The sequence below is a fragment of the Peromyscus leucopus genome, chromosome 3, assembly GCF_004664715.2.
Source record: "Peromyscus leucopus breed LL Stock chromosome 3, UCI_PerLeu_2.1, whole genome shotgun sequence".
Lineage (NCBI taxonomy): Eukaryota > Metazoa > Chordata > Mammalia > Rodentia > Cricetidae > Peromyscus > Peromyscus leucopus.
The window spans coordinates 50,430,936-50,455,699 of record NC_051065.1 but is presented as its reverse complement, the minus strand read 5'-3'; the positions used below and the strand labels follow the sequence as shown (position 1 = coordinate 50,455,699).

At 44.6% G+C, this 24,764-nt stretch overlaps 1 pseudogene; it reads right to left on the bottom strand.

Annotated features, from left to right (window-relative positions):
- Window positions 1–501: 501 nt before the first annotated feature.
- On the bottom strand, window positions 502–2,463 carry LOC114687081 (annotated as a pseudogene).
- Between the last annotated feature and the right edge of the window lie 22,301 nt (window positions 2,464–24,764).

Below are 24,764 nucleotides of genomic sequence, written 5' to 3'. Positions count from 1 at the left end.
CCCAGGGGTAAGTGGGGCTGGTAGTGTGGGGTTCCTGCCAAAGCCTGTCTGCATGCAAGTTTCCAAGGACATTCCCATTCTGAGACCAGCAGCTGAGGAGGCCAATACACGGGCAGGCCAAGGTGGGTGATTAGTGGAAAGTGAGACAGGAAGTGGCACTGTGGGGCATGGGGCTGTTCACAAAGCAACTTTGGCTAAACTGAGCAGGGAACGCATCTCAGGTGCAATCCTGTCATCCCAGATAATCAGGAGCTGAGGCAGGAGGATCAAAAGTTCAAGGCCAGCCTGGGTAACCTAGGTAGACCCTATCTCAAAAATAAAAACTACTCAAGTCTGGTGCTATTTATTCAGTGGTAGAACACTTGCCTCACAAGTACAAGGCCCTGGATTCCATTCCCCTCCAAAAAAGGGAAAAATAAATGTTAGCCCAGTACAAGCTCATCGCTGATAGCTTCTCTCATGAAGGAACTATGAGAGAGGAGGCTGGAGACAGCTCCACAGTTAAGTTACTGCTTCGGCTTTACTAGAGGACCGGCCTTTAGATCTCAGCACCCACACCAGACTCCAGGAAATCTGAAGCCCACTTCTGGCCTCTGTGGGCACCCACCCACCCACACACACACCCACCCACACACACACACAAGTAATTTTTTTTTTAAAGTGAGAATAGTTGCTATGTTAGGTGTAGTATACAGTCATAAAAATAGTATTAAAAATGTCTTTCCAGGTAATGTCACGTGGTTTGTAGAGAAAGAACAGGGAGACCCAGGCAACATCATCCAGGGGAATTAACACTCCCCTGCTAGGAACTCTAGGCCGGGATCATGAAATGTAACTTGAACCCAGCTCATGTCTGTCTCTGACTCTGACCAGCTGGCTCCCAGGCTATCGATCCCTCCCTCCCCTTGCTCTCATCCCAAGGCTGGACTGTGTCGGCAGCTCTTGCCTCTTTGTCTAGGATACATAGGACATGGGGTGCTGGGGGGAGGGCATCTCTGGGCCTAACTTTCTTCTCGGCAGTGAGCTGGGTAGCCAGGTGCTGCAGAGCCACTTCCAACAGTTAGAGAGCACTCGGGTCCACTGAGCCGTGTCGGGCAGCTCTGCCACCCAAACCACAAGACAAGCTGCCAAGGGTGGCAGAACAGAACACCCCTGACAGAAACCCTTTAATCACAGCATTTCCACCCTCTGCGCCTTTCTGGAAATGGGGAGAGCTTGGTGCACTGGGTGAGGAAGTGGCTCCTTGGGCTGAGTTTAGGGGAACAGCTGCAGCTGGAACTTGGGGGCCCACTCCAGGGCACTCTTCACCACCGCCAGTGCCGCCGCTCCAAGTGCCACTGTGAGCCCCATCACTGCCAGTTTCACAAAGCGGTTGGTCCTTGGTTTGGTCAGGACATCTTTCGTACGAGCCTCAGGCCGCAGAAGTCCCCGAAACCGCTGCCGCAGCACCATGTCTGGCCTCTGCTGCGCTGAGGCCAGCTCAAAGTCTTTGAAAGTAGAGGCTGCCGTTCTTTCAGCCTCCTGCTGCGCAGCCGCCTCCCTTGCAAGTTCTGAAGGGGGAAACTGAACAAAGAGGTCTCCGGCTCTGCTGATGAGTGTCTCATAGGGCAGGTCCTGAGGGATCTGGGACAACAGGTGGTGGACAGAGGCCATGTCACAGTCACAGTCCAGGACTTCCTGCTCCCGGTACAGCACAATCACAGCTGCAAAGTAAATGGGCATGAGTGGGTGGCAGGCCAGGAAAAAGTCGTATAACCGCACAACGTGCCTGAAGTCCGACAGGACGTGCCCAAACCAGGTGATGAGCCAGCTGAGAGCAAAGATGGTCCCCACCTCAGCACTCTGCATGAAGTCATGGAGTTCTGGGTTCACTTGGTCAATGATGGGTATCAGATAATTTAGGATGTGCTTGGTGTTGTCCATTGTGGGATCCATGAAATCCCTGAGGTGGTGAGTAGATAATTTTTCTACCAGAGATGTTGCCAGCCTCTCGCCACCACCAGCAGAAAAGTGACCACTATATCATGGTAGCCCTGGTAGTAGTGGAGCTGAGGGTTTCGATCCAAGATGAGGAGGATGATGTCGATCAGTTCTTCCTGAAGCCCTTCTCTCTGCTCATCTGGCATGCCAGGAGGGAAGCGAAAAGAGACCGCCTGACATCTAGCAGCACTTGCTGGTAATCCTTGCTCATGTGTCGAAGATCCTTCCTTGACTCAGGCGCTGGCTCATTGGAGTTGACATTGAGGAGCTTGGGCCATACTTGGCACCTGATCTCATCAGTCAGGAGGCCTCCTTCACTGATAGCCATTCGTCGGAGGGCGGCCATGTCGGTGGGATCACTGTTCAGGGCCTGGTGTATTTCCGCCACCTTCTTTTTCCTTTTGGCATTAAAGTCTGCCTTCCCGGTGCCGCGGTTCCAGCTGCCCGCGGAGCCGTCGCCCTTTGAGGACCGGAGGGCCATCCCCGGGGACCCGGGCCCCGGCTGGCGGCGGAGCCTGAAGCGCGGCTCCCACCGCCGAGATTTTTTAAGATTAAGTAAAACAGAAAGTTACCACTAGAAAGTATGTGTTTCCATTCTTATTACCCCTCAGATAGAAAAGTCTAACCCTTGCTGCATTTGTGGGTTTTTTTTTTTTTTTTTAACATACCCTGGAGGCAGTTTTGGAGCAGGCTTTCCCAAAGGCCATCCTTAATTTTGCTCATTTAATCTTATGGTCTGTGAACTCCCTAATTGCCCCCCTTCCTCCTGAAGATGGGAAATTTCCAATCATGCCAATATTCTCCTAGAGTTGTTCTCTCTGACTTGGAACCTTACTTGTTCACCCATTTGGGACCTGTGCCAGGTCTTACATGGAGTCATTTTCTCTTCAATGTTGTTGTTTCTGGGCTGGTCCTGTAAACCTCCTACTCTAAACCACATAAACTTTCTTCTAACATGGAGAGGCGCAGATCTAAGCTTTCACTCTTTCATGTGTGACTTATTCCAGGGGGTTAGAGAGGACTATGGTGTTTTGCTCTCAAAGAGCACTTTTTGTGAAGTCAACTGGCCCTTGTATAAAGTGGAATGGATATCTACCAGTTCCCTAGATCCAGCTATTGCAGTCTGGCTTAAGGTCATGGGGACCCCAGAACACCCTGACCACTCTCCTTACATTGATCAATGGTTCACACTTATCCTAACCACCCTGCCTGGCTCAAGATCTGTGCTTTGAAAATGTATCCCACTGTTTTGGGTTCTGGAAAACTTCCTGTTTCTTCACCATCTGTCCTGCCCACTTTAGAGGCTGAGGATCCTCCAGTTTACTTCTCCCTCCTTATAATCGTATCTTTCTCCTCATGAGGCTTATCTTTCTCATCCTCATCCTTCCCATCTTCTCCTGAGTCAGACTCCCTTCCACACAACCTCAGCCCCCTCCATCCCATCCCATGCTACTCCATGCACCTATGCCCTCTACCTCCATCCACACTTCCCCCTTTGGACCCATTCTGCCTATCTCCTTCATCATTTTTCCCTCTGTAACCATCACAATCCCTTCTGCTGAAGACATCCCATTTCCTTCGCTCTCTGTACTTACTTTACCCCATTGGCCTCTCACTTGAAGGCCTGCCATGCTCTAGACTCCAGATTCAGACTAGACCCCATCTGTTTCTTTCTGTTTCAGTAAGCCCCCTTCCCAGGGGTGGACAGAGAATGACTGAACGAAAGACAGAGACTCAGAGGGAGGCAATGCCTTTTCCTACTGTGTTTTCTCTTCTCTACTTCAAATCTGTATAACTGGAAAACCCAAAACCCTTGTAGTGGTATTGTGTTCCCTGAAATATTGTGCATGCTAATAAACTTATCTGGGGTCAGAGAACAGAACAGCCACTAGATACAGAGGCTAGAAAATGGTGGCACTCACACCTTTAATCCTAGCCTTCTGGAGGCATGGATCTCTGTAAGTATAAGGCCACATTGGAAACAGCCAGGCATGGTGACTCACACATTTAATCCCAGGGAGTGATGGCAGAAAGGTATACAAGGAGTGAAGACCAGAAACTAGAAGCTTTTAGCTGGTTAAGCATTCAGGCTTCCAAGAAGCAGTTCAGCTAAGATTCATTTAGATAAGGACTCAGAGGCTTCCAGTCTGAGGAAACAGGATCAGCTGAGGAACTGGCGAGGTGAGGTAACTGTGGCCTGTTCTGCTTCTCTGGTCTTCCAGTGTTCACCCCAATAGCTGGCCTCAGGTTTGATTTAATTAGTAAGACCCTTTAAGATTCCTGCTACAAAACACCAGAGAGATTCAAGATGGCGGAGACAAGCAGACGAAGGTAGGCCTGTGGCAGCGGCGCGCAGAGGTAGACGGGTCCGGCGGCAGTGGCCGACAGGGACATTTAGGCCCGGCGGCAGCTGGTGGAGACACTCAGGCCCAGCGGCGGCCCACAGAGGTGGACAGGCCCTGCGGTGGAGATAAGCAGACGGAGGTGGACGAGACCGGCGGTGGCAGCCAACAGAGACATTCAGGCCCGCCGGCGGCCCACAGAAGTAGACAGGCCACGCGGCGGAGACAGGCAGACGCAGGTCGGTGACTCACGGAGGTGGAAGGGCCCGGTGGCAGCGGCCGACAGGGACATACAGGCCCAGCGGCAACCGGCAGAGACATACAGGTCCGGTGGCAGTTTGCAGAGGTGGACAGGCCCGGGGACAGAGAGGGGCGGACGCAGCTTGGAACGGGGATGCCCCTAGCCCCAACACCTGGGGAAGAGGCTATCTCTGTGGGTCGGAACCAGGGCGAGTCTGGACACTCCGTCTGGGGACAACCCAGGGCCCAACTGCTGATCCTGTGAAACCCAACAACTTGGAGGTGTTGGTGAGACTACCCTGCTCAGCTGAAACCCATCTGGGAGAGGATTCAGATGCCTACAGTTTGAAGTCTGAAGAAACAAGATCAGCTGAGGAGTTGACAAATGAACAAAACGTGACCTGGGAACACAGAAGAAGGCGCTACCCAGTCACCAAACCAGATCACCAGAATCATAAGTATATAATTCACCAACTGAAATCAGCTGTCCCTGAAGAAACAGCCCAATAGCACCAATTTAACCAAGAACCCCTACTAAACCAAGACTAAAAATTAGAACAAGAGAGGCACTCTCAGACACAGACACCACCTGCACCGAGCAGAGGAAGAGATGAGTAGACGCCAGTGCAAAAATACAGGCAACAACATAAAGACCTATATGGCAACATCAGAACCTAGTGATTCTACACCTGCAAGACCTAAACATACCATGACAGAAGAAACAGAAGAGATCAACCCTAAAAATGACTTTAAGAAGATGATAGAGGCCCTTAAAGAAGAAATAAAACATTCCCTCAATGAGGAAATAAAAACTTTCCTTAAAGAGGAAATGAAAAACTCTCTTAAAGAGGAAATAAAAGCTTTCCTTAAAGAGGAAATGAAAAACTCTCTTAAAGAGGAAATAAAAACTTCCCTTAAAGAGGAAATGAAAAACTCCATTAAAGAGGAAATAAAAAACTCCCTTAAAGAAATGGAAGAAAAAACGAACAAAAAATGGGAAGAAATCAAATCAAGCCAAGAAAAAGCAATTAAACAGATGAAAGAAACATTCCAAGATCTGAAAAATGAATTTGAGACAATAAAGAAAACACATGTTGAGGGAATGCTGGAAATAGAAATCCTGACAAAACGAACAGGAACTATAGAAACAAGCATAACCAACCGATTGCAAGAGATGGAACAGAGAATCTCTGATACTAAAGACATAATAGAGAAAATAGATTCATCAGCCAAAGAAAACACTAAAGACAAAAAAGTCCTAACACAAAACGTCCAGGAAATTTGGGACACCATGAAAAGACCAAACCTAAGAATAATAGGGATAGAAGAAGGAGAAGAATACCAACTCAAAGGCACAGAAAATATATTCAACAAAATCATAGAAGAAAACTTTCCTAACCTAAAGAAAGAAATACATATGAAGATACAAGAAGCTTACAGAACACCGAATAGGCTGGATCCAAAAAAAACTTCCCCTCGCCACATAATAATCAAAACACTAAACACACAGAACAAAGAAAAAATATTAAGAGCCGCAAAGGAAAAAGACCAAGTAACATATAAAGGTAAACCCATCAGAATAACACCAGACTACTCAATAGAGACTATGAAAGCTAGAAGATCATGGACAAATCTCATGCAGACACTAAGAGACCACGGATGCCAACCCAGACTATTATACCCAGCAAAACTCTTAATCACCATAGGCGGAGTAAACAAAATATTCCAGGATAAAACCAGATTTAATCAATACCTGTCTACAAACCCAGCCCTACAGAAAGCACTAGAAGGGAAAATTCAACCCAAAGAAGCTAAACACATCCATGAAAAATCAAGCAATAGATAATCCCACACCAACATACACCACAGAAGAAACAAGCTGGTGTAGCTATCCTAATAGCTAGAGAAAAAGGATGTTTCAAAAGAGAAGAAGTCTTGTGGCAATGCCTCAGTGGTCCAGGTAACTACTAGAACTCAGAAAAGTTGGTTGAACTTGGGATTGACTGGGAGGCCAAAGATTTAAAAAGCAGAAGATTCTCTCAAGACACAAGTTGTGTGATGATAGTGTGTTTTGTGTGTGTGTGAATGAGAATTTGTAAATGTTGAATTCTAGGCTTCGACAATCATTGTCAGTGCAGATTAAGCTGCAAGTATTTATGCTTTAAAACTTAAATTATAAAGCTAGTTACGTCTTTCTAACAACTAGTTTTAATGTTTATGAGCATATTTTACCTACATTACCTTTTCAGGATGTTGAGAAAGATGCATCACAAGCACAGGCTGGAGGCTGGGGGCTGGATGGTTTTGAGGAAGAGGTCTTGGTGGACTCTTTCATAGAGCAAAGGGAAGCAATGCCTTCTGGGAAATGAGCTAAGTTTTAATCTAGTCTTTAAGATTAGAAGTCAAAAACAAAAATATTAAGGAAAGGAAAACCTAATTGATCTTTGAAGTATTGTTATGTGGAATTGAGTGGGACTTTTGAGGCCTTTCTTCCAGAAAACAAGGACTTGGTTGTCAGGCCTATATTAGGCCTAAATCTTGGTGCCATGTAGTTGTACTTAAATCATTTCAATGGAAAGTGTCTTAGTGATTGGAACTTCTAGTGCAGTTTGGAGTTCTTCCATTTGTAAAATGTGATATTTGCATGGGATTCTTTGAATCTTGTTTTCTCATCCCTCCCCATCACCACCCTCATAGTCTGAAGGTAGATTTTTCTCTTGATAAAGGAACAAAAAAGGTGAACATCTTGTTTGTAAATAGGTATCTAGTAACTAGTGGTAAACTTGAAATGGTAGAATTCTTTAAAGCCTAATTCTAGATAGCCTTAAGAAAATGTATCTTAATTACTTTTGAACCTGTATTCACCTTGTTTTTTTCAAATATCTTAAGTTATATTTTCTTTTTCAGAGCTGCTTCTTATTTGGGGCTACTTTTTTTTTTTAATTGAGGCGTAATTCATAAAAGGGTATATTGTTTTGATGAGACTTTTTACAACTGTGGCTGGATGTCTTTCTTTAGTCTTCCAAGAAGGGCCATTTTAGTTTTTTAGAGTTACTTTTTAAAGTCATGAGGTCAACAACTTGGACTACTATGCATGTAAGTGCTAATGCAAATTAAAGCCCAAGTTGACCTCCAGCAGCAGTTCATTCTATGTTGACAGTGAGAGAACACTTCGCCTGTTAGGATACTGTTACTCATGGACTGAAATGCTGAAGAAACCCCTCCCCCTATTTTGTTTTTTTGCAAAAATCAAGGTATATTCTAGGGTTTCCTGGTTGACCTCAACAGATAAACTGAGATGATAGTCTTAGTTCAGAAATGATCTGAATGTAGATTTACAGTCTACGTGTACAGCTGACTAAGTGAGATCGCTTTCACAGTTCTTCTGCATGTATCCCATCGGCTCCCCATTAGTCACTGAACTCTTAAAACTGGTATTGTAACATTATCACAATGTTTTGCGCCAATTTTATAAACTTTACAGTGCAATATGTGCTCCTTTTCTGAGGCAAACCAAAGGTATATCTCTCAAGGTTCTGCTGCTATCAGCAGCATTGATGGAGGATTTTTTATACATTTGTGATAGAAATAAACCAGAAAAAAAAGAAGAAAAAAAAAGTGGTGGAGGAAAAGGTAAACACTGCAAGAATACTCAAAAGGGCTGAGAGTTGCAAACGCCAAGAATGGCTTTGCATAGTAAATGGAATAGAACAGCTCTGAACTATAGCTTACTTTTCCTGGTTTGGTCTGACAGAATGATTGAATGCTTTTGTACAAAAATCAGAGCTTTAAAAACAAGGATTTGGTGAGATTGTAAAATGGTGTGCCACTTTGGCAAAACAGTTTGGTGGTTGGTCAAAATGCAAAACATTGTTACTCTGTTACTCAACAATTCTACCCTTAGGAATATATCCTCAAACTACTGAAAATGTGCACCTATGAAACATGTACATGAAGGTTTACAGCAGTGTGTTGCTAATAGTAAAAAAGTTAAAACAACTCAAATAGCTATCAAATACTGGAGAGAAATAAAATGTGGCTTATTCATACAATAGAATATTATTAAGAAATAAAAATGAATGAGAAACTGACAGATTAAATGACTTTGGTGAACCTTCATAATTTCATTTGTAGATCTTTCCATTTCTAATTTATAAATACATTTGGGGTTATAAATTATAAATGTACTGCCTCCTGTCAACATTGTATACTTCTATTTGATGATTTCTGTGTCAAACATTATATGGAAATGTTTCCAAGTATTTTCTGTATTAACTGTGAATGAATAGAACAAAATAAATTGCCTGTGATGGAAAAAAAAAAAAAAACATAAAAAAAAAAAAAAAAAGCCTGGAGTTCTAGCTACCAAAAAAAAAAAAAAAAAAAAAAAGATTCCTGCTACAACCCTCCCACTGCCTGGAATCTGTCCTCCATTCCCACCACACTACCTGAGATGACTGATAACAACTCCTTCTAACTCTGTTTACTTCACAGGAAAGAGAGCACACTAGGATGGAGATTAAGGCCTTTTTGGCCTCAGCTGCTGGTACAGATGCTGAGAAGCTGTGTGATTTTGAGGAAGCCTTCCCATCCAAACGTTCTGGCTGGGACCCCAACATACTCACTGGTCTTTGTGCTTCAGACACTTTTCACCAGTGCCTTCTGACTGGGATTTGGGTGTAGTTCAAAAACCCATTAATTTGTCAAGACCACTGCGGGTCTCCAGAGGCCAGAGAGATTGCAGGAAGCCTTCTGAATTTACATGCCATACCCAACAAGCGCTGACCCTGACCGTGAGGGAGCTGGACGGTGAGTCAGAATGCAGGAGCTGGGGCTCTGCCCTCCTAGGCACCCAAGAGCCCTTGATCACTGCATCAATAGAAGGTCACCCAGTTAAGTTACTGGTAAACACTGGGGCAGAGATTTCTGTTTTAAAACCTCTAACGGGAGCAGTTAGAAATGAGAAGATGTCAGTTCTGGTAGCCGCTGGCACAGTTAAGCACTACTACTTGACACCTGAAAGAATGGTTAGCCTGAGCCACAAACAGGTGACCCAGTCCTTTGTGGTTGTGCCAGATTGCCCTTTTCCATCTCCAGGCATAGATCTCCTTCAAAACTTACATACCACCATCACCAACACCTTTACTCCCCAGAATTTCCTCTGCACCTGCCTACCAGCCTAAGTGCCCCTCTGTCTGAAGAATACCTCCTAATCATTCCAAACTTCACAGCAGAGGCAAATACAGATCCCAGAAACCTGCTCTGAGACCCACAATGACAGTTTCCTATGGTATCGGCTGAGGCAAATCCTCCAGGTTGAGGGGCACACCACCCACTCATTTTGGTAAGTCTCTTAGTTACAGTCACACTCATAAGGGTCTGGCACTATCCTATGAACCAAAAGACTAAACTAGGAATTGCCCCTCATATCAAGAGGCTGTTGGAAGCAAACATCCTCACCCTGTGCCTGTCAGCCTAGAATATGCCTTTCCTGTTGGTCTGTGAACTGGGGACTTCCGATTATCCGCCTGTCCAGGATCTTTGGGAAGTAAATAAGTAGACTGGAACCATCCACTCTGCTATTTGGAATCCATGCACTTTGCTTAGCCTCCTCTCACCAGATCATGAAGTCTATACAGTCCTGGACCTTTAGTACACTTTCTTTTTTATTTCCTTGATACCAGTGAGCCAGTCCATATTTGCCTTTGAAGGGATGGATATATCCTGTAAGCAAAGTCAGCTAACATGGACTCAGCTACCCGAAGATGTTTAAAAATCTCCCCATGCCTTTTGAAGAAGCATTACAAAAGGACTTGGCAGAATTCAGGTGTCCCACCCTCACTCAACTCTGTCCCAGTATACAGATGACCTCTTTTGCTGGCAGCAACCAATGTAGTGACCTTTTAAAAAGACACTGGGCTATTGAGTCTCTAAGAAGGCAGCTCAGCTTTGCCAAGGTAGTCTCCTAACTCCAGCTCACACAAGGTAAGAGAACTCTCAGTACAAGAAGGAAGCCATCCTCAGGATCTCCACACCCTGTTGTATGATATTTTGTTTGTGTTCTGACAAATAAAGCTTGCCTGGAGATCAGAGGGCAGAGCTAGCCACTAGTTAACCATAGAGGCCAGGCAGTGGTGGCACACACCTCTAATCCCAGCACTTGGGAGGAGGAAGCAGAAAGATCAGGAGTTCAAGGCCACCCTGGGCTACACAAGATTGAACCAGTCTAAAAGAAACAGAGCCGGGTGGTGGTGGCTCATACCTCTAATCTCAGTGCCTGGGAGACTCATGCCTTTGATTTCAGCATTTGATTGGCTCACACTTTTGATCCTAGTCCATGGGAGGCTCAAGTCTTTGATCCCAGCACTAGGGAGGTGGAGACAGGAATATGAGGCAGGTGGAGGCAGAATTCCCCTCCCTTCCCCCATTTGGTCTGAGATTTTGTAGAGGTACGAAGTTTCTGGTGACTGGCTGCTCTGCTTCTCTGATCTTTCAGCTTTCACCCTCGATGTCTGACTCCGAACTTTTATTTAATAAAACTAATTAGAGGTGTGCTTCAACACCTTAAACTCAAAACAGGTATGGAATTTCTGGGGCCAGTGAATACTGCAGGCTCTGGGTTCCAAGGTTAGCTAAAATAGCCTAGCCCCTTTATTCTGTCATGGTGGGAGATAGGCCTTTAAAATGGCCAGCCACAGAAGAATAGGCTTTTCAAGAACTGAAGCAGGCCCTGATCCAAGCCTTGGCTCCACCAGCTGTCACTAAAACATTCCACCATTTGGACATTGAGACTTGGACATTGCAAAGGGCTTCTTGACTCAGACCCTGGGATATTGGCAGAGGCCAACAGCATATCTCTCCAAGCATTGGATCCAGTGGCTTCAGGTTGGCATTCCTGTTAGCAAGCCATAACTGCAATCAATACACAAGTGAGGGAAGCTGAAAACTCACTTTAGGCCAGGATCTGACTTGGGTGTCTCCCCACACTGTGGAGACCCTGCTATGGGAGATGGGAATGGATGTCAAATGCCGACATCACCCAGTATCAGATCCTATTACTTGATCGTCCCTGTTTCACTTTCACTGCTGAGTCTCAACCCAATGACATTCATGACTGATGACAACCTTGAAGGCCCTCTCCATGATTGTGAGGACCCGATGGACATGTCCCATGCTGGTTGCCCAGACTTTTGAGGCTCTCCCCTCCCTAAGGCAGATGTTGAATGCTTTACTGATGGAAGTAGCTTGGTCATCTTCAGAAACAAGCAGGAAAGCTGGGGCAGCAATAACTACCCAACAGGACACCATCTGGGCTCAAATCTTGCTACAGGGTACTTCAAGCCCAAAGGCAGAATTAATAGCTCTCACGTGGGCTCTTCACTGGGGAAAGAACAAACAAGTAAATATTTATACAGACAGTAGATATGCTTTTGCGACCCTTCATGTTCATGCCGTGATTTATAAAGAAAGAGGCTTTTCAGCTGATGAAGGGAAGACTATTAAAAACAAAGAAGAAATTCTAGCTCTCCTTGAAGTTGCCTGGCTCCTTAAGGAGGTAGCTGTTATCCATCGTAAGGAACATCAAAGGGCCAACACGCCTGAAGCTAAAGGATCAGAGACACCCTGTAGCTGTCAAGAAGCTGAGATTCCTACAGAAGCCCCTTCCATCCTGCCCTTCACCTTTGCCCACCACAGCTTCCTCCTCAACCAACCTATCCCCAGGAAGAAGAGGAAAAGGCCTTAGTGGATCTTGTCAGACTTAAGAATCATTTTGTATGAATTAGATGGCCCATCTGGGCACTATCACACTAAAGGAATTATCCAGGTACAAGATGCTGGAGCTCTGAGAGATGGCTGCCCAGGCTGCATCTCAATATCATTCCTGTACCCAGGACAACCAAAAACAAGGGGGGAAAAAAGGAGTACCCTCTATTCACCTGAAGGAGAGATGGGAAGTTGGCTTCACCAAGTCAAACCTCCTTACACCAGGTACAAATATCTGTGGGTGTTCATGGACACCTTCTCCAGGTGGGAAGCCTTTTTTACCCAGAGAGAGGGTGCTCTGACAGTGGTCAAGACTTTCATATGAGATTATTCTTAGGTTTAGGCTGCCCTATCAATTGAGTCAGACAACAGACCTGCCTTTGCCTCATCCATAGCTCAGAGGGTCGATAAGCACTAAACCTGACCTGGAAGTTCTACTGTGCTTACTGACCCCAGAGTTCTGGGCAGGTTGAATGCATGAGCCAGCCTATTAAGTCTACCCTCCTTCTCTACATTAATTTTAGAAACTGGTGAAAACTGGCCCAACCTTTTGTCTCTGACTCTCCTTGGACAAGATACAGGAGTTTACCCTACTATGAAATCATGTTTGGGAGGCCATCCCCCTTGCTACCCTTTTTAAGAAACCCATCACTGAGATTACTAATCAGTTTCTTTTTCCAGTCTGTCCAACAGGTCCAGACTGCAGTCCATACTAAGGTTTGAGATGCCTTTGCGGTTCTCTCTTTGATGGCATCACTCATTCCAACCAAGGGACCAAGTGCACATCAAGAAGTTCCTTAAGGGACCTTACACTGTTATCCTGACAATGCCAACTTCCATCAGGGTTAAGAGAATCCCCAGTTGGACTCATCACTCCTGGGTCGAGTCTATTCCAGACCAGGAATAGGAGGGATCTATGGTCTCACCTGGGCTAGATCTCCTCAAGTTAAGACTCTCAAAAAGAGGACTCCTACTTGTCTATACAGTCCCTCTTGTTACAACTAGACCATCTACTTATTCCTTTACTCCAACCTCCTTCCACACCAGGAAGGTTCTGGTGGAAGCTAACTGGACTGGAGAGTCCGATAAGCCTGTGTTTTAAAATGATTTCAGGAAACCCTTAAACCATCCCCATAGTTAAGGCTAGGAATGATTTTCTGATGGGCTTAGGCAAAATGTCTTCTAATATCCCCTATGACTGTTGGAGCATTTAAAAAAATAGACTTTTACCTATGTCCCAGGAATGGGAAAATATTAGGAACACCCCAGATGAAAGATCCCAATGTGGTCTAGAGGAATAATTCTTACATCCCAAATGATATGCATAGACATTGCGGCCTATTCAGAGGCCCAAATGATTCTACTTCCTGTCTGTAAGGAAGAGACCTACTAGGAATTGTTCAAACCCTGCGACTAGTAACTCCATATATCTACAGGTCACCCCCCAGATTATTCTTCGACTGTTGGATCCACCTGGGAATAAGTATACAACTGAGCATGACCAAGGCAACTTGTTTAATCTCTACAGTAGACAATACCAGACCCCCCCAAAACGCACATTTGGCAGGATAGCACCCTTGGATAAACCTCTAGTCACCCCTCTCTGAGTCAAACAGGAGCCTGAAGCCCCTGAAACTGCAGGTCTACATTCTTCAACCCCTGGAGCTGTGATCACTAGCTCCACCCCTAAGGGGACCCCTGGCACATCTGACCTTTTTATTATGCCCCAGTGAATGCACCATCTCCCAAATTACACCCAGCATGAACGGGTTCACGATTTCTGAATCTATTTGAAGTCCTGACCTCCTTACTGCATCAGATTGGGAGCGGAGATCCTGAAAACTGTGTCCTCCAACTGGTCTGCCCGTTCGCTCTCAGAAACCACTATTATGTTGGGAGATGTGACTGGAAACACTTCATGTCTTTTCACTGCAAATTACCCCCATGCTAGTTCCCTTGTCCTGCTTCTTGCAATGCTGGTTTCATGGTTCCTCGTGGATCAGAAACTTACTGGCTCCCACGGGAACTTGGTTTGCCTGCACCACCAGTCACACTCACTGTATGACCTCAGAACAGCTGTATAATAATCCAGTTTCATGCATGGTTGTCATGTTCTTCCCCAAGTGTATGTGTATTCGGGACCAGAATATGGGGACCGTCTTTTATTCCCCTTCGGGCTACCCCATCGGCAGTCCAGGAGGGCTGCCCCACTCCTCCTCCTCCCAATGTTGGTTGGGATAGGAGTAGCAGGGACCACTGCCTTAAGTACTACAGCCCTAACCAGAGGGAAAGAGGGCCTAGAACAGACAGAGGGCAGCTAGACGCAGACATGAAACCTTAGACATTAGACACCTTCAGTCCCCCATTGGTAACCTCCATGCCCAGAGAGTCTCTGGCAGAAGCAGTCCTGCAAAACTGGGGAGGCTTACACTTAGTTTTCATGTCCCAGGAGGACTTTGTGAGGCACTGGGTAAGGCTTGCTGCCTTTGAGCTAATGAATCAGGAGTTATCGAGGAGACTTTACAAAGGGTTAGGGGTAATCCTGAGGAAAGACAACAGGAGCCTGCCTGAGTCTAACAACTCCTGGCACTGATGCAGGAAAAACTTGAATCAGTAGATGTGACACTATGAAGGATTTACTAACAAACTTGCTTAGAAAATATCTAGTTGTACAAAGCAGGATTCAGCTAAGGAGTGCTATCTACCATGTGTCTGGAAGATAAGCAGTGTGTTAACCAGACTTCCTAGGAACCGTGACAAGAAAACTGTTTCATAACTGAAGCTTTCTTTGGGTTGCTGAGAAAGTTTCCACTGATGTTTGTTCACCAAGCTTGACCTCCAATGAGGCTCCATTCCCATAAAAAGGGAAATAAGGCTGACTTACAATAGGCCATTAGGCCCATCCCCATATAAAGAACAGGCCTCTAAAAGGTAGTTCAAAGGGGTCAGTGCAGGGTCACAGCCACCATTAAGTATGGGTCAGCCATTAAGTCCCCTGTGCTCTTATCAGTAAAATCATAATTCTGCCAGGTGGACAAGATAAACCTAGGTGACAATTATTCGGAAAAAAAACAACACTGGTGTACTTAAGAAAATTCTAGCAAGATTTGGGTGTGTAAATCTCCCATCTGCCCAAGTGGACACACTTGCAGTGTTCTGTCTCTGGTTAAATTGTTCAAAGTGTAACTTGGGATATAGGGCCTAAAAGAGATTTGAAGATGACAGTGTATATAGAATGCATCAGGCTAAGGTGTATATCAATTAATAAAATGTTCTATTCAGGGCCAGCTCTTCTTTGGGTGTTGGCTTTTTTTAATCTCTGAGCGTGCAGAGTGCTTTCTCACAGGGAAAGCATATTATTTCTACAATAATACCCCAAACTTCTGACTGGAGCCTTTGGCTCACCACCTTCCTCACTGACCCTGCTGGCCCTTTGCTCCTCCTTTTTATACAACTTGTGCGGCTTTGTATAATAAATTGCTTTTTAAACTTCACCAAAGAATCCCTTTGATTAAGCTAATAACTACAGCTGTGCACCACCACATCTGGTTTGTAAGGTGCTGGGGATCAAACCCAGACCCTTATGTAAGCAAGCACTCTACCAACTGAGCTGCACCCCACACCCGCCCCTGCCCCCAGGACTCTTTAAGGCTAGCCGCACATATGGAAAAACGGGCCAAAAGGGCCTTCCTGAAGTTACAAGTGTTAGAATTCTGCCCTCACTCCGGCTACATGACAGCACGTGCACAGTTCAGGGTCTTGCGACTTATGTCATCAGTGTGCACTGGTGACGCTGTCCGAATGGTCACACAATCTGCGCCTTAAAAAGCCGAAAGCAGCCCCCCACCCTCTCTGCTCTCTCTTCGTTCCGCTCCCTCTGTCCTCACCCCGCCATTGTTCTCTCTGGCCTCCACACGTGCTCTTTCCCAGCCTGGTTCTTTTGTCCCCACCCCCTCTTCCTCCAATAAAGCTCTCTGTAACTGGGTAGTCGAGGCCATGGCTCGTGACCTTTCTGCCAGTAACCAGCGCCACCACCAGCACCGCGTGCCGCCACCAGCACCACGTGCCGCCACCAGCACCGTTTATCATTGTTTCAACAAGCCTTAAAGTGGTTTCAGCTTGAAATAACAGGCCAAACCCACATACTTTGAGAAGGTCCATCTACAGTCCCATCAGAAATTCACACTATCACTAGGCAGATTCATCTTTTGTCTGAATTGAAGTTATTTCCACTTACATGACCCCAAGCTGTCCTTCATACAATTCTCATAACTAGAATCCTGCCTACACATATTGGTGCAGGTACATACATCTGAAGGGCAAGGTGAACATACAACATAGTTTAGCTGGGTGTTCCCACACTTCCAGAGTCAGAAGATGACCACATCTAGACTTTTCCCAGTGTCCTAGTTAGGGTTCCTATTGCTGTGATGAAACACCATGATGAAAAGCAACTTGGGGAGAGAAGGATTTTTTTCATTCACAGTTTCATATAACAGTTCATCATCAAAAGCAGTAAGGGAAAGAACTCAAGCAGGGCAGGAACCTGGAGGCAGGCGCTCATGCAGAAGCCAAGGAAGGGTGCTGCTTATGTAGAGGGGCCCCAAAACAGCTTGACCACACAGCTGCCATGACAGGCTTAGAGGCCCAGACACAGCTTCTGTGACAGGCTTACTGGCAGGCAACACTCAGACCCAGGAAAAGACATGAGCTGACCCTACCCAGGGAGGGCCTATATCTTAGGGGAAAGTACCTGACATCCTAAACATTCCAACCATTAGATAAAGTGGCCAGATGTCCCTGAGTCTAACGCACACCTGTTGTTGTTTTACAGATTAAAAACTCAACAAAGAGGGGTAAATTTGTCCATCATTTGTGTTCTTTGTAATGCAAATAAGGGAATGGGCTATGTTAGCCCCTCAACAGCCCACAGAGAAGATTTCTCTTGCTAGCCCGTATTCTCCATATTTATCTAAAGATCTCTGCAAATGAAAGAGAGAATTTGCTCTTTCTATTTTATTGACCTAGTGCAGAGTAAAGCAACATACTCCATCTCTCAACTAGATCTACCTTTCTTCATATAATCTTAAAGACTAAGAACACTGTTGACAAAAAAAACACAACTCTCACCTCAAAGGAAAAGGGAGATGGTTTATTCTAGAGATCAATATAAGTGACCAAGTTCCAGGAAATAAAAGATTTGGATTTCTTTTAATACCATGTTCCAATGAGGTAGCAATTTCATGACATTTGATATGAAGGGAGCAAAGAAAATAATAAATCAACACAGTTTTAAAACACATTCATGAGTATATCCAATAGGCAAGTGTTGCAGTTCTAATAAGAATAGCCCCCATAGGCTCATATATTTGAATGCTTAGTTGCCAAGAAGTTGAACTCTGAAAGAATTAGAAGGATTAGGAGGTGTGGCCTTGTTGGAGGAAGTGTGTCACTGGGGGTGGGCTTTGAAGTTTCAAAAACCCATACAGTCTCTCTCTCTGTCTATCTATCTATCTATCTATCTATCTATCTATCTATCTATCTATCTATATCTATATCTCTCTATCTCTCTCTATCTCTATCTCTTTCTCTCTCCAGCACACACTCCACGCTCCCTGCCATGACGATAATGGACTAACCTCTGAAACTCCAGTTAAATGCTTTCTTTTATAAGAGTTTCCTTGGCCACAGTGTCTCTTCACAGCAATAGAACAATGATGAAGACAGCTGTAGCTATAGGTCTCAGATACTGTCTGCTGGCCTGCTTAGCTTTTGGGTTGGTGAGAGCTAGTGGTATAATAAATTAATACATCTCAAGAAATTTTATAATCCATGGCTGATATGTAACATTAAATTAATTATAAAATAAAAATATTTTTTAAAAAAGAAATTTTATGTGGCGGTCACAATGACATTAGGCCACACACAGAGGAAGACAATGGCTATTCAAGGATCCAAGATAATTTGGAAGTAGGCTCTGGACCTGCAACATTCCAGCCTCTCCACAATCACTGGCATTCTAATCAGCCTGTGTAGAGCATTCAAGTAGGTATGTCTTCTTCCTGAGAACTTTTGTCCACAGCACTTTACAGACTGTTGATAGCAATGTTACACAACAGAGACACTCTGCTTGCAAAGCTTCTCTTAATCACTTATGTTCTGGATAAGATATATCTCCTCCAATCAATCACTGTGCAATCAATTGATTTTTAAATCTAAGAAGAGGTCTCTTTACATTTTTTTAATTTTAAATTTAAAAATTTTAAATTAAAAAAAATTTTATGTGGATGGGTATTTTGTTTGCATGTATGTCTGTGAATGACTAGTCCCCAGAATGGCCAGAAGAGGACATTGGCATCCCTAGGACTGTAGTTACAGGTGACTGTGAGCCACCATGGGTCCTCTTGATGAAAAGCCAGGTACTCTTATCCACTGAGCCATCTCACCATCCCCAGGGCTATTCACATTTATTTATCCATTTTTTGCCAACCTAATTATTTAAATACAGGATTATATTGAGGTATGAGTGACATACTATCTTAGGGTTTCTATTGCTGTGAAGAGACACTATGACCATGGCAACTCTTATTAGGAAAAACTTTCGTTGTGATGGCTAGCTTACAGTTTCAGAGGTTCAGTCCATTATCATAGCAGGGAGCATGGCGGCATGTAGGCAGACATGGTGCTGGCTACATCTTGATCAGAAGGCAACAACAGGAAGTGGTCTGTGACACTGAGCAAAGCCTAAGCAAAACAGACCTCAAAGCCTGCCCCCACAGTGACACACTTCCTTCAACAAGGCCACACCTTCCAATAGTGCCAATCCCTATGAGATTGTGGGGGTCAATTACATTCAAACTACCACACCTATCAAAAGCTGTCTGTGTTGAAAGTATACAATATAGCAGGAATCTTAAAAGTTCTTTCCAATTCCTCAGCTGGTCCTGTTTCCTCAGACTGGAAGCTTCTATGTCCTCATCCCAATGGCTCTCAGCTGAACTGCTGCTTCAAAGCCTGAATGCTTAACCAGCCAAATGCTTAACCAGCCAAATGCTTCTAGTTTCTGGTCCTCATGCCTTATATACCTTTCTGCTTTCTACCATCACTCCCTAGGATTAAAGGCTTGCTTCCTGGGATAAAGAGTAACCACGCCTGGCTGTTTCCAATGTGGCCTTGAACTCAGAGATCCCAGATGGATTTCTGCCTCTGGAATGCTAGGATTAAAGGCGTGTGCTATCACTGCCTAACTAGTGGCTTTTCTGTTCTCTGACCACAGATAAATTTATTAAGGTACACACTATTTTGGGGAACACAATACCACCACAATACAACTTGATGAGTTTGAAGATATTTGTGTGTGTGTATACACACACACACACACATATGAACTCTATACCACAATCTATCCCATGAATTTATCCATCATCTCAGTATTAGCTATTTTTTTCTTTTTTCTTTTTTGTTTGTTTACTTGATTTTAGTTTTGGTTTTTGTTTGTTTGTTCATTCTATTTTGTTTGAGACCAGGTTTCTCTGTGTAGCCCTGACTGTCCTGAAACTCGCTCTGTAGGCCTCAAACTCAGAAATTCGCCTCCCTCCCTCCACCTCCTGATTGCTGGGACTAAAGGCGTGTACCACCACCTAGTTACTTTTCTTTTACTGTGATAAAACACGATGACCAAGGCAATGTATAGAAGGAATAGCTTATTTGGGCTTATGGTTCTGGGAAGTAGAGTCCATCACCATCAAGGTGGGGAAGCATGGCAACCAGCAGGCCCGGTGAGTGCAGCAACAATCTGAGGGCTCACATCTTGATCTGCAAACAGAAAGCAGAGAGAGAGAGAACTTGAAATTGACGTGGCTTTGAGATCCCAAAGCCTATTCCGAGTTACATGCTTCCTCCAATAAGGCCACACCTCCTAAACCTACCTACCACCAACTGGGAACCAAGTAATCAAATATCTGAGCCTATGAGGAACTTTCTTATTCAAACCACCACAGCCTCCAAAAGTTTCTCCTTGCACTTAATCAATATAAGGGTGTATGTGTGTGTGTGTGTGTGTGTGTGTGTGAGAGAGAGAGAGAGAGAGAGAGAGAGAGAGAGAGAGAGAGAGAGAGAATATGAATACATGTCTGTATGGTGTGCATATAGGAGCACACTTGGAAGCCAGAAGAGGACATCAGGGGTCTTACTCTACTTTATTCCCTTGAGAAAGCATCTCTCACTGAACATGGAGCTTGGGTGGTGGCCAGCAGATTCCCTGTCTCTACCATCCCTAAGGATGGGTACACACACAGGCATACCCAGCTGTTGATGTGGGTGCTATGGGTTTGAACTCAGGTGCTCATGTTGGCACAGCAAGCGCTCATGCCCACTGAGTCATTTCCCCAGCCCTCCCTCACCACTTTTTGAGACAGAGTCTTTACCTCACATTGTCTGGAACTAGGAGCATAGCTGAGGATAACTTTGAAAGTCTATCCACCACACTCGGTCTATTCAGTGTTGGAAATTGAGCCCAGGGCTCCCTGCATGCTAGCAAGCACTCCATAGATTGAGCTATATTTCCAGCCCCCAATACTTATAAATCTTACCTAATAAGACCTTGTCCCGTTTGACATTTTGACATTCAGTCTCTGACTCACTCGCTATCCCATTCTCTCATATTGTTGTACTGTGACTGAATCCAAGATCTCATGCATGCTAGAAAAGTGCTCTAGAGCCTGGAGACAAAGCTCAGTGGTTATGGGCACTCCCTGCTCTTCCAGATGACCTGGGCTTGTTGGCCAACACCTACACAGAAGCTCACAGCTGTCTGTAACTCTAGTTCCAGGAGACCTGATACCCTCTTCTAGCCTCTGAGGGTACTGCACACATGTAGTACACATATTCACATGCATGCAAAACACTCATAAAATAAATATAAATAATATTTAAAGTGCTCTATCATTGTGCTCTATTTTTAGCTCCTGTTCTCTGATTCTGAGTTTGATTGTCTTTCACTAAAGACAATGCTCTTCAGGTTCATACATGGTGTTGTCAAGAGACCATGTTTCCTTCGATGTACCACTGTATGTTTCTGTTTCTGCTTCTGCTTCTGCTGCTTCTTCCTCTCCTCCTCCTCCTTCTTTTTCTTCTCCTCCTCCTCTCCTTTTTATTCTTTTTCTTTTCCTTCTTCTTTTCCTCTTCCTTCTCATTTTCCTCCTCCTCTTCTTTCTATGTTTTTACCTCCACCCAGGGAGAAGACAGACTTGGATTCTAACTGTTGAGCCCTCTCTCTGGCCCCTGTGACAACTTTTGACTCAGACTCTGCTTTGTCTCGTATAAGGATAAGATAGCCATTTCTGCTGTCTTTTAACTTCTTTCCATTGATCTCCTTTTATCACCCCCTCACTTTCAACTTGATGTATCCTTAAATCTAAAACGTCTGGAGGAAACACAAATAAACATTAGTTTGGTGGGGGTTTATTGTTTTTGAGAAGAGGTATTATGAAGTCCAAGCTAAGCAAGAAGTTGCAGTGTAGCTGAGGACAGCCACAGATAACTTCTTTTATTTTTTAATTTATTTGTGCATTTATTTAGACAGGTATCCACCTGCCTCTGTGTCCCAAGTGTGAGGACTAAAGGCACAACAATGACCTTCTGATCTTCCTACTTTAAGCTCCCAAGTGCTGAGACTGTAGGTATAAGACACCATGCCCAGTTTTACGTTGTGCTAAGGATCAAATCTAGAGCCTTGTCCAAGCTAGGCAAGCACTATACCTACTGAGCTACACATAACCCCATCTCCTGATGTGGGGTTTTGTTTTGTTTTTAAAATTTATATTTTTCAGGCCTGGAGAGATGGCTCACTGATTAAGAGCACTCTCTGCTCTTGTGGAGGACCCAGGTCAGGTTCTCAGCACTCACATGGTGGCTCACAACTCTTTATAACTCCAGTTCAGGGGATCCATGTCTTCTGCCTTCCATGAGTACTGCATGAATGTGGTACATACATATACACAGTCAAAACACTCATATAAATAGAAAGATAGATAGATAGATAGATAGATAGATAGATAGATAGATAGATAAGTAAATAACATGTATTAATAAAAAAGTTAAAGAAATTGGTATATTCAAATTCTTTTGTGTGACCCCTATTTAGGTATTTTCATCTATAGGTAGATATTAAATCGTAGAAGTACAAAGCTTAGAACTTACCACTTTTCCTTCTTGCTGATGTCACTTAGATTCCCCCCCCACCCCCGCGCCCCTTGGGTATTAAACCCAAGGCCTCACCAAGCCTGGGGAGAAGGGGGGAACCAGAGCAGCTCTCCTCCTCACGTCCTGTAGTCAAGGACATCTACTCTATGTCCAAACATGGCTGCTGGTGTAAACGAGAAACAGCATGCTGGACACTTGATACAAACGGCAGGAGGATGACACCGGAGCTCCTGGGAAGCAAGTCTCGGGGCACAGCTGACTTCAGCTCCAAACACAGCAAAGCCAGCTGGGATTTCCAGCCAACAAGCAGAGCCACAGGGTCAGCTGAGGGAAAATAACTAAGAGTAACCTCATTAGACATCTCCGGTAGGGGACTGTTGTTAAACTGGCCCAACAGGATTCCCCATAGAGCCTGGCCAGCCTAGGGTTTGGACAAGGAGTGCAATCAGATACACACCACAGGCAGCCTTCTTGCTAAAATAGACCCAGGAGGTCTAGGGCTTGGAGGGCCAATTATAGGCCCAACCAAGAAGAGAGCCACTTGGCTGTGGTTTCTCCAGTCTGGAAGGGCACTTGCTTTCTGGTCCATCTCCAAGTACCCCTTCAGGTGCTGTTTGGTTTTGCAATCGCTTTCTACACTATATAGTGCGTTTTTATCCTTAGTTCCTTCTGCTAAAAACTCAGAGGTTAAGAGCACTGGGTGCTCTTCCAGAGATCCTGATTTCAATTCGTAGCAACCGCATGGTTGCTCACAACCATCTATAATAGGATCCGATGTCCTCTTCTGTCATGCGGGCATACGTGCAAGTAGAGCACTCATAATACATAAATAAGAAAAAAACTTTCTGTTGGTATACTTACCAGTTCTGGAAAGTACAAAATCTCATGTGGCTGGATTGTGCAATATTTGCCTAACACGCCCAAGACCAGGGGTTTGATCCCCAGCTCCTCATAAACCAGGCATGGTAGTCCATACCTGTAACTCTAGCTTGGAAGGCAGAAGCAAGATGATCAAAAGTTAAAGGTTATCCTTGGCTACATTTGGAGTTTGGAGTTTGAGACTAGCCTGGTCTATGTGAGATGCTGCCTCAGGGGAGAAAATAAAGAAATAAAGAAATAGCTCCGCTGATGAAGTCATTGCCATTCAAGTCCCAGGACCTGAGTTCAATCCCTACCAACCAACCAAAGCCAAGCTGGATCTGGTGTTGCAAGTCTTTTGTAACCCAGCTCTGGAGAGGCAGACTGGCAAATCCCTGGAGTTAGCTAACCAGCCAGCCTGGCTTAACTCATAAGCCCTGGTTTCAGTGAGAGGCTGTGTCTTTGAAAAACAAAACAAAACAAAAAACAAGGTGAAGGTATGAGAAACATTTTATTTACCAAAGATAAATAGGCTGTTTTGTTTTGCTTTTGAAATCAAGGTAAGGATTTATGGTTCCTGAATTGTGCCTTCTCTTTTGTGCTGATTGGCCGATTTTATCAGATTGTCAAGTTGGGCTCCTACCAATGGGATGAGACAAAGTCACCACCTATGACAGGAATGACAGGCAGAAGCCATCTTGGTCTGGTATGCTTTGAGCCCCATCTGGGTTCTGGCATACCTTTTTTGACAAAAGGAATTGCCTTGCCGAGTTGCTCTCACTGTGTTCATATGTTCCTTTGTGAGACACTGAGAGTATTTGTCTCTAACAAACAGCATGTGAGGAATGATGCTGAAGGCTGACTTCCTGCTTCTACAGACATGTTCACATATGTGTATATACACGTACATGCTGGACCCATAGACACACACGCACACGCACACGCACACGCACACACACGCAAAAGAAATCTCTTAAGTACAAAATCTTAAGGGCATAGCTTGATACATTTTGACAATATAAAAGCACAGAATTTTCACTGAGGCCAAAAGTCATGCAACCAACATAGGAGAAACTCCTTGATTACCCTCTTCCAACTACAGCCATGCCAAGGCTGTCCTTCTAAGGCTATTGATTAGCTTTGACTCTGCTTGTGTTTGATGAAACTACAGAAAAGCGACATGTACTTTTTAATGCCTGGCTTCTTTGGCCCAACATTACCTCTTATGAGATGTGGTGTTCTTTAGTCTGTGTTTCAGGGTTCTCTAGAGGAATGGTGCTTACAGAATTAACCTATATATAAATATAAAAAGGGGGAGGGGTTCTATTGCTGTGAAGAGACATCATGACCATGGCAACTCTTATAAAGGAAAACAAT